General features: G+C 39.1%; 1 non-coding gene and 1 pseudogene across 1 annotated transcript; both read right to left on the bottom strand.

The window, feature by feature from the left end:
• Positions 1-2,465: 2,465 nt before the first annotated feature.
• LOC122814614 lies at positions 2,466-2,616 on the bottom strand (annotated as a pseudogene).
• Positions 2,617-7,386: 4,770 nt separating this feature from the next.
• Positions 7,387-7,543, bottom strand: LOC122814595. Its single transcript, XR_006366833.1, has one exon. It is a non-coding gene; the product is annotated as a U1 spliceosomal RNA (small nuclear RNA).
• Between the last annotated feature and the right edge of the window lie 1,783 nt (positions 7,544-9,326).

The following is a 9,326-nucleotide window of genomic DNA, read 5'->3' as shown; positions in this document are numbered from 1 at the left end:
CATATTTGTAAGTCAAAAAGTAACACAAATACAAGGTTGAGGGACCTGAATTTTGTCTGTGACATAAATAGTACATGCTGGAGAGACACATGTGTCCCAGAGACTGCCCCTCCTGTCAAACAGGCTTTCCATCCTTGTGAAGCTGAGTTAGTCTATTACCCATTTTAAGCACAACCTAGACAAATGGATGGGGAATAGGACATTTACACTGGGCCTGGCATATGTCCTTTATGGACAGAGGTAGCTTATAAATGGCTGTCCCTCGATGTCCTATTTGGATGCAGGACATTATTCTTTCAGGAAAACCTGACTATGCTTAGAAAGGCCCCTTGAGTCATTAACCTAGTAACAATCTATGAATCTTGAATCTATGGTAGGCAGAGGTCCCTTTTAAGGCTTGTAACAAATGAGGCTTCTTAGTGAGGGATGGCCTGCCAGAACTGTTGTAATAAGGTGGGTGTGCACAAAAATGTATGACAATCATTTTGCACCTTACAAGGAGAAATGTATTCATTTGCTGTTCCTGGAGGTCTATTGTGTTCATAGTCTCCACTTCACTTCATTCATGGATGCGTTCCTTTGAAATGCTTTAAAAGATCTAGCCGTGAAAGGGTTTCTCAAATGAAAATCAGAATAAAAACTCTGTGGTACTCATTCCTTGTTTCAAGTTTCTTTTATTGACAGATGAGCACTGCTTAGACTGAGTAACATGTGGTTACAGCTGGGTATTTATTGCTGTTCCACTGGGAGTGTCTGAGCTCGATTCCATCCATTTCATCAAAAGGGTGTAAAAGGGGAGGGGGTTATGCTTTATTGCAACTGCCCCTGATGAAGTGGAGGTACAGCCTTTGTCTGCTAGAGGGTGGGCTTAGCCAGACACAATAGCTGTACATAACAAATCTATTAGTGAGTTTCCATTTCCAGACCTTAAACTTTAGGGTAACAAATGTGAAATCATAAAAAAAAAAAAAAAAAATTATTATTCATTCAGTCACGAGTCAGACTTATTTTAGTTGAAAAGTTTCAAGAACTTAAGTTTTATCCAGTCTGTCAACTAAGTGCTGTGGAGTTTTCTAATTATCTTCAGATCTGCCAAACCATTTTTTTGTGAAAGCAGTAAAGATCATCAATTTAAAAAAACACAAGGGCTTTCAGGGTGTATCTAGGTAAGCCAACAGAGAAAGCTAAAAGAAGAAATCGTTTATCCCTATAAAATTGTACTAAGGATTTCGGAGTGTACCAGGGTAGACCAACAGAGGAAGCTAGAAGAGGAAAACCTTTATCCTTTTGGAAATGTGCTAAAAAAGGGCTTATGGAGTTTACCAGGGCTGACCAACAGAGGGAGCTTGAAGAGGAAATCTTTTATTTTAATTGTGTTCGGGGGTTACGGAGTGTACCTGGGTTGAATGACAGAGGGAGCTAGAAAAGGAAATCATATATCCCTTTTCTGAATAAATGTACTATCTATTATTATCTAATTGCATAGGGTGTAGTGGAGTGCGTTTAGGCTGTGAATTAAAATACAATGAAATAAGATACAAAAATAAATACAAGTGAGCCAAGTGCCTAAGAGGTAAATTTGTAGTAGGGGGAGGGAGAGATGGGGAGGGACATTAGAGACCTAGGTGGCTCATCGTGGTGAATTTAGTCAAAATAATGAGCTAAAATGCCTAATCTTAGCATTATTCCATATGAGCAGTTTAACCTCACCTTACAAGGAGAAGGATACATCATGTGGCAGAGGTAAGGCTAGCCCATGGTGAAGAACAAACCTCTATTGCTTGCAAACCCAATAGCTGAAGGAAGGAAAGGAATGGAAATGTGGTTCTTAGAGAAAAATATAAGTAGAGGTTGGGGAATTGTATGTATAACATTGTTTAGATGTAAGGGCATTTTAACTAGGCATGATGGAAGAAAATAAACAGAACTGTTTGTAAGCTTAAAACCAATTGAGTTTCTCACCTTGGGGAAATTATGGGTCAACCAACCTGAAATGTGACATGGAAGAGCTTAATCCTGGGGAAACCACCACCTTGGTCATGGTTATCTGCCTGCCAAGTAAGTATGCCTTTGGTAACAGGAGAGGGATTTGTCATTTGTCACTGGTTTGATTCAGCTGCAGTTAAGAAAAATGTAAAAGGAAATGCCTTTCACATGAAAAGGTTATGGCTGCATGGGAAAGATGAAGGAAAGGGCAGTATGAAAGCGACTGCTGATGCTGTGTGCAAGACAGAAAAGAAGGAATGAGAAGAAAGACAGGAAGTATAGAATGAAGGCAGGAAGAATGAAAAGTGCATGCAGGGCCTCTTTCAACAAAGATAAGCAGAAAAGTGCACTTGGGGAAAAAGGTAAGTGTTGAAAATAAGAATAAACGATCATCTGTTTACTGCATTAGGATAACTGTATGCATAACACTAGTTAGAAGTCCTGCCATGTTAAAAGAAAGATCTGTTTAACCTTAAATTGAGGGAAATGCACAAATGCAGTCTCCACTACCATAAGCTATGCAGTTGAGTTTGCCACATTTGGGGAAATGACAGGGGTCAAGTAAAGTGGGCAATGGAAGAGACTAACCCTTTCGTAACAGGAAAGGGATTGGTCATTTCGCATAAGTAAGATTCCAAAGGCACATGTTGTAAATACCAGTGTGTTTTCTAAGTTGAAAAGAAAAATATGTACAAGTTCTACTAGAAAGAAGTAAAGAATTTTTCACTAAGAAAGAAATCTTCTATTTACTTTACATTCAGGGATCTGTAGTTCCCAGTCCAAATTTTTTCTAAAGAAAACACGAGAAATCAGCTTTTAAGCATATCATAAAAATTGGTTATGAACAAAATCTATGCCATATTTTTTACAATAATTGGTGATGGAAAACCAACAGGTCCAGTGTTGTAAATGGCTTTACCCGGGTGGCGAATTGCTTTTACAATGGTGTATGAGGATAGTGACAAACTTGCCTTCAGTTGCAAAGATGGGCTGTGTGTTTTTATTGGAGCAATAAGAGAAGTCTGAGGAACGTTTGGAATCTGCATTAATAACCCATAATGCTTTGCCCATGAAAATTTTGCATTTGAAAATGTGAAGAACTTTTGAGTAATCCAATATGATTCTAAGTAAGTTAGTAAGAAGCAGGTTTTCTTACTGTATTTGCCGGTATTTTCCCTTCATTTGCTGAGGACCTATCAACATTTACTTTTTAATTTACAAAAAAATAAAAAATTACTGTTTAAGGACATTCTTCAAGAACAGTCTGGTCTCTCACCTGTTGTCACGCATATTTCTTACAGCCTGTCCATTCTATCAGTGATGGCACTTCCTACAACCTTGTTTCTGTTTCTCATTGGCACAGTGGATACCCTTCCCTGCTGCTCTGTACTTTAGGAAAGTGAAGGATCTCTTGCATCTGTTATTGGACCTGACAGTGTCTTCTGTACTTGAGTGCTGTTTTCCACATTTAAGCCCTTTTTACAGGAATGAAAATAAGGTATGCATCTTATCTTCAGGCTTTAAACAGCCTGTGCAGTGCCACACTATTAAGTTATTTGGATGTGATTTTGCATTAATACCAAAGCTGTGAAAATGTTTACTAGTAATGCTGCAGGCAGCTAGTGGAAACATGCAGATTTCAACCTTTAAGTCAGAAAGAACTTCTCTTTTCAGTACTAGTAGTATGATTAGCCATTATTGGTATCTGCTGCAACATCCTAGATTTTAATATTCCCTATCCTTATTGTGCTACATTAAAAGCAAAGCGTACCCATTTTATATTTCTATTTGGGTATTTAAGATTAAATGGCCAGTTACAATACAAATACACAAAAAAGTTATGCCATGTTTCATAATGGTAAGCTGTTTTCTTTGTTTTATAAAGACTGAAAAATATAACAGATGACTTGGAGACACTTTTCTAAGACATTTTCCCTGCACAATTCATGAACATGTGTGTGTCTGTTAACAAAAAAGGACTGTAATCAAACTTTCCTTTCAGCATCTTAAGAAGCCACAGGCAGAATAAATGCAAGTCATTAATGTTTTATGTTCACATTCCTGTTTAATATTTAAATGTAGTTTATTAAATGTAGTTTATGTACCTTGTCAAAACAGTGTATAAAGGGCATCAGTGAGCAAGCAGTTTGTGTCCTGATGACACCCTTGCAATTACTTGACATGGTTTATATGGCCTAGCTTAACCCATAAGGCATAGTTTAAGATATGCCAGGGTGACTCTGAAGGTTGTTGTTGGTTTTCTTTCAGCTTTTCCTGGTTAGGGGTCGCCACAGTGGAACTCCAGTCTGCTAATTATTGCAGTCGATTTTTACGGTGCTGAGGTGCCAGCATGATGCCCAACTTTCAATGAAGGCATGCCCATTCACGCATGTCTTTCGAACACCACTCAGCCGCAGGGAAGACATCCAGACTCCACACAGAAGGCGCTCCAGCCGAGAATTGAACAGGAGAACGTCTTGCTGTGAGGTGACAACGCTACCGCTGCACCCTGAAGGTAAACATCAAGATTGCTGTAAAACGTGTATTCTTGTCAAGATGCTTAGATGAATGTTATACAATATAGTGGGTTGTTTGCAGAACATATGCTGCATAAGTCTTGATCATAGAGAGAATTCAACTCAGCTGTTAGTGTCCTTTCAAAGGTGTGTGTGTGTGTGTGTGTGTGTGTGTGTGTGTGTGTGTGTGTGTGTGTGTGTGTGTGTGTGTGTGTGTGTGCGCGCGTGTGCGTGCATGTAATCACAGCAAGGAAGGTTCAGTTTCATTCATCCTGAACAGGATTCTTGCAAGTAAAGGAAAGAGGTGTGTATATAACAGCAGCAAGGAAAGTTCTGTTTATCCTGGACAGCTGTACGTGCGTGTGTAAAATGCCCCATTTAGGGATAGCAGGTGGTTGGTTAATTTGCTCAGACTCAAACTATGTACCTTGGTAACAGGAAACAAGAACCTGAATCCTCTACTCCAACCACCAAGCTGTTAGAGTTTCAAGGAATTGAGTTTCAGGGAAAGAGTTTACTGCTGCTCATGCTGTTTGCAATGTGAAACTATTTTGTTTAGCAAATGGTATCACTATTGTGTTAAAGCATTGAAATGATTGTTAGCAGCACTACAGATAGTACATTTGTTTTTGATGTAGAAGGCTGTGGGTTCTACTCCCACAACATGTAGATGGATTACTGATGCTGTGTTGTACTTTAAGGGGGTGGAGTGCTACAGTCCTGAGTGTCCTCCTTTGGATGAGGTGCCTAGAAACTATGAACCTGTTGTCAGTTTCTCACCCATTCCCTTTAGCAATATTACCAGCTTACCATTTTTTGTTAATGTAACGTAGGCAACTTATTCTTCAAGGGTGACAGGCACTTTATTTGTAGATGAAACACTATTTGCAGATGAAACACCAAAATATAAAGTTGTTTGCTAGCAGCAACCTCTTCATTAGTTACAAATCCTAGCAACCTCTTCATTAGTTACAGATCTCTTCAATGTGGAATTATTTAAATGAGGTATGTACACCAGGGTTTAGCTCTCACCCCACTGCTGTTCATACTGGTGATGGACTACATTAGCAAACAGGTTGGAGGGGACAGATCAACAAAGTTATTAGATGCAGACAATGTGGCATTATAGGCAGACTCTGAGCAAGAACTTCAGCAAAGGATAGGGTGATGAAATGAAAAACTGAAGGCACATGGGATGAAGTGCCTGAGAAGGGTAGTAGGAAGTACACTGATGGACAGATGAAGAAATGACATGAGAGCAGATGCCAAAGTAGCTCCAGTTTCAGAAAAGATCAGAGAACAGATTACAATGGTTGGACACATGCAGAAAAGCAGAAGACAATCTGGGGAAGATGATTTGTGGCAGGCAGGTAGAAGGTAAGAGGAAACAAAGATGTCCAGCAAAGAGGTGGATGGATTGTGTGAAAGACTATCTGTGACAGTCAGGCATGAGTGTTGAAGGCAAGGAATATGGCACTGAATCAAGAGAGATGGCAACAGTTAACACGATAAACCCATGTAGAAAATGGGGAAGGGGGGGGCTGATGATTTAGATGACTTTTACTTCTGCAGAGATTGTGCATATTCACTGAATGATATTGGTGGATTGTAATGACAGAAGTTTGAGTAGACTTTTATGATAGACATGTTCTGAACTGGGCAGTTTTGTCATTTTTGGTTCATACATTTTGCTTTATTGCTTACTGGAAAAATGTTCAAAACTACAAATTTAAAACATGCTCTAAAAAGTGATGTTGTATTATACAAGGAATATAATTTAATACAATCAGGAAGATGAATCAAAAAACTCATTGTGCATGGTTCAAATGTGTGCAAGGGGCCTATGATTTGAAAACAGCCCAAAGGTAAACTTTATCTGCCACTGGCCAGGTGCATTTTATGTGACTGTGGGTTTCAATACTGTTTCAATGAATGTGAGTTTCAAGGGCAGAGAAGTTTTAATGCCAAGTCTGTGTTCATTGTGAGACTGTATTGCTTTGTTTAGGAAATGTCTATCAGTGTTTGTGCTCTAAAATTTAAAATAAAAGCTTTAAATTAAATCCAAATCATTGTAGAAGTATGCATATGCAGAATGTCCTAATGGGTGCATCTCTTGTGATTTATGACCAGCGATTTCACAAAATGCAAACATCATGGAACTTTTATTCACTTTGTAAACCAGTTACACTGTGTGTAAGCAAAGAGGGAAAAGAGGGAGGGCATTGGCACACCCCTTTAAAAAGATTATTTTATTTATTTATTTTTTTAATGAAAGAGTGTCCCAAATGCAAAGTATGTGTACTGCCAGTCCTGCTATTTTTTTGTTTACAAACAAAGCACTGGTAAGAAGCTGCAATGTTTTCCTACACATTTTAAAAAACAGGTGAAAAACATGCTTTACTGTTAATGGAATTCTTGAGCAGCTAGCATGCTTTGCTCAGTACCTCTTTCCAGACACACAAACAGCATCTTAACACAAAGGAGTTGAAAGTGTACCTCTTGTTGCAGTAATGAAATTCCGATACCCCAACTGAAATATATGACTGGAGAACAGCGTGCATATCTCAGTAGGAAGTGGTCTTAAGGCTTGTAACACATGATGCTTTTTAGTGGGGGTGACCTGCCAGAACCATTCTAATGAGGTGGGTGTGTACAAGCATATATGATGCAGTCTTTTTGCACTTTTCAAAGACAGGGATAAGTCATTTGGCACAGGTAAGGTTAGCCAGTGGTGAAGAAAAATGCTAAAACTTCTATCACATAAGCTGTAGGAAAGAAAAGGAAAGGTGTTCTGAGAGAATGACAGAAAAAAAGAGTTTGGAGAATTGAATGTAGAAGACTGTTTAGATACAAGGGTTTATGAGCTATGCATGATAGAATAAAATAAGCAGATTTGTTTGTTAGCTTAAAACCATAAATTATGTAGCCGAGTTTCTGACCTTTGTGGAAATGACAGGAACAACCCGAAGTGTGAAATGGAAGAGTCTAACCCTGGGGAAACCACCATCTTGGTTGTAGTTATCTGCCTGCCAGATAAGTATGCCTTTGGTAATTTCAAACTGGTTTGGCTGCAGTTAAGAAAAATGTAAAAGGAAATGCCTTTCACATGAAAAGGTAATAGCTGTATGGGAGGGATGAAGGAAAGAAGGACTGAACGAAAGATAAACCACCTATGCCCTGTAGAAGCAAGACAGAAAGGAAAGAAGAGTAAGAATGGAAGTACATAATGAAGAAAGAAAAGAAGGAAAAAATGCATGTAGGGCCCTTTTCAACAGAGAAGAGCAGAAGAGTGTACTTGGAGAAAAAATAAGTGTTGATTACCGAGAACCAGGAGGTCCAGTGTGTCATTACCATGAGGATAGTGACAAACCTGGGGATGAATGCAATTACTGGCTCTATCTTTACTGGGGCAACAAGATAAGTCGAGGAAAATGTGACATCTGCAATGCTGTCATAATGCTTTACCCATGAAAATTTTGCATTAGGTTTTGACTAGTCTCCTTTCTGTTGATAGTGACCAGAGCTTTTGAGTAACCTGATGTAATTCTAATTACACTTGTAAGAAGCTACAATCTTTTTCTGTGTCTTTAAAAAAAAAGGGTGTGGTGAAAAAGCAGCTTTCCTTATCACGGAATGCTTGAGCAGCTAGCATGCTTTGCTCAGCAGCTCTTTCCACACATAAACAGATAGCAGACAAAGGAGGCCCTGTACATTGTTGAAAGTGTACTGTTTGGCCATAATTACATTCAGATACCCCAAATGAAATAAGTCACGATAGAGCAGAGCCTGGCACATTGCCTATGAAAGGAAAAGTAAGACACTGTACACAGCTTACCTTGACCTGGTCAAGGCTTTTGATACAATACCTCACTCAGGCATTATACACAAGCTCACTACTTTAAGTTAAACCCTTTTATCACCCATTGGATAGCCAACTGGCTCACCGATAGGACCCAAGAGGTCGAAATAGGTGAGACCACCTCCATCAAGAGGCCAGTCACTAGCAGAGTCTCCCATGAGCTCAGTATTGGGCCCACTCCTTTTTGGCATCTATTTCTGAAATAGAATTAAAAATAATACTGAATAATACTGAAAGAATACTGAATGTTTATGGCTGACTACGTTTGCAGATAATTGCAAGCTGGGGATTATCAACTCCCCTGCAGACACTAACCTTCTTCCAGAAGGTCTACCTCTGACTAATAAATGTTGCCAACGCCATGGTCTTAACTCTGCTAGGAAATGCATAATTGTCCCCTTTGGGAAATCGACCATCCTGGCCAATTACCACATTGATAATACACCCTAAGAGTCAACCCAGTGGTCAAGGATCTGGATACGCACATAGACAGTAGCCTTACCTTCAAACAGCATGTAGCTACAGTGGTGAGGAAATCTTTTATGTTGCACAACTTATAATTAAGGGCATGCCATCTAAGTCCAAAGAGCTCATTATCCCACTGCACTCCACTCTTATCAGACCAATCATAGGGTACAATGGTCCCTTTGATATGTACCTTACCACTGCTGCAAGTACAATTAATTAAATTAAGCTGAGAGTGGGATAGCCCCACTTGGGGACTCTGTGTGTGTGTGTGTGTGTGTGTGTGTGTGTGTGTCTGTGTGTGTGTGTACTATATAGATTACAAGTGTAACAAAATGCATAATATTAAAACTATTCAAGCCAAAAAACACTGCATATTGAATAGCAGGTTAATAGGGAAAATGTTTCTACGCACTTCATTTATGAAGCATTTTAGCAGGTTTCACAGTGAGCTTTCAAGTGATTTTTTTTTTATGTAACAATGAAACAGTTCTCTGCTT

Source organism: Protopterus annectens, chromosome 10.part0 (genome assembly GCF_019279795.1).
Source record: "Protopterus annectens isolate FY-2018-M chromosome 10.part0, PAN1.0, whole genome shotgun sequence".
In the NCBI taxonomy this organism is placed as follows: Eukaryota; Metazoa; Chordata; order Ceratodontiformes; family Protopteridae; genus Protopterus; species Protopterus annectens.
The sequence above is the reverse complement of the archived record's forward strand: the minus strand, read 5'-3'. Positions and strand labels throughout refer to the sequence as shown.